We start from the raw sequence: 780 nt of genomic DNA, 5'->3' as shown, positions 1-780 counted from the left end.
TGCATTCAGAGTATCAACCTCAAGAACTCTTTTCTTCTGAGTTGTCCCATTATTCACAGGATTTCTTTCAGAAGTGTACATAAACTAGTTATTTGCAACCATTTCAGTGAGTTCTTGGGCTTTTGCATGTGTCTTCTTCAGATGAAGAGATCCTCCAGCAGAGTGGTCCAATGACATCTTGGACAATTCAGACAGACCATCATAGGATATACATAAGATGCTCCATTCTGAAAGCATGTCCGAAGGACACCTTCTGATCAATTGCTTGTATCTTTCCCAAGCTTCATAGAGGGATTCACCTTCCTTCTGTCTGAAGGTTTGGATTTCCACTCTAAGCTTGCTCAACTTTTGAGGTGGAAAGAATTTGGCCAAGAAAGCATTGACCAACTTTTCCCAAGAGTTCAGGCTTTCTTTAGGTTGTGAGTCCAACCATGTCCTAGCTCTGTCTCTTACAGCAAAGGGGAAAAGCATAAGTCTGTAGACCTCAGGATTAACCCCATTGGTCTTAACAGTGTCACCGATTTGCAAGAACTTAGCTAAGAACTGATGAGGATCTTCCAATGGAAGTCCATGAAACTTGCAATTCTGCTGCATTAGAGAAACTAATTGAGGCTTAAGCTCAAAGTTGTTTGCTCCAATTGCAAAAATTGAGTTGCTTCTTCCATAGAAGTCAGAAGTGGGTGCAGTAAAGTCACCAAGCATCTTTCTTGCATCTCCACCATTGTTATTGGGTTCGACCATCTCTTCTTCTTTTTCAAAAAATTCTATCAGGTCCTCTCC

General features: G+C 41.2%; 1 non-coding gene across 1 annotated transcript; it reads left to right on the top strand.

Moving 5' to 3' along the window:
• Nucleotides 1-231: 231 nt before the first annotated feature.
• On the top strand, nt 232-339 carry LOC148576324 (small nucleolar RNA R71). The gene has a single exon (XR_015903658.1). It is a non-coding gene; the product is annotated as a small nucleolar RNA R71 (small nucleolar RNA).
• Nucleotides 340-780: the final 441 nt, after the last annotated feature.

This window comes from Arachis ipaensis, chromosome B1, assembly GCF_059453495.1.
Source record: "Arachis ipaensis isolate K30076 ecotype BB chromosome B1, ASM5945349v1, whole genome shotgun sequence".
Classification (NCBI taxonomy): domain Eukaryota; kingdom Viridiplantae; phylum Streptophyta; class Magnoliopsida; order Fabales; family Fabaceae; genus Arachis; species Arachis ipaensis.
The sequence above is the reverse complement of the archived record's forward strand: the minus strand, read 5'-3'. Positions and strand labels throughout refer to the sequence as shown.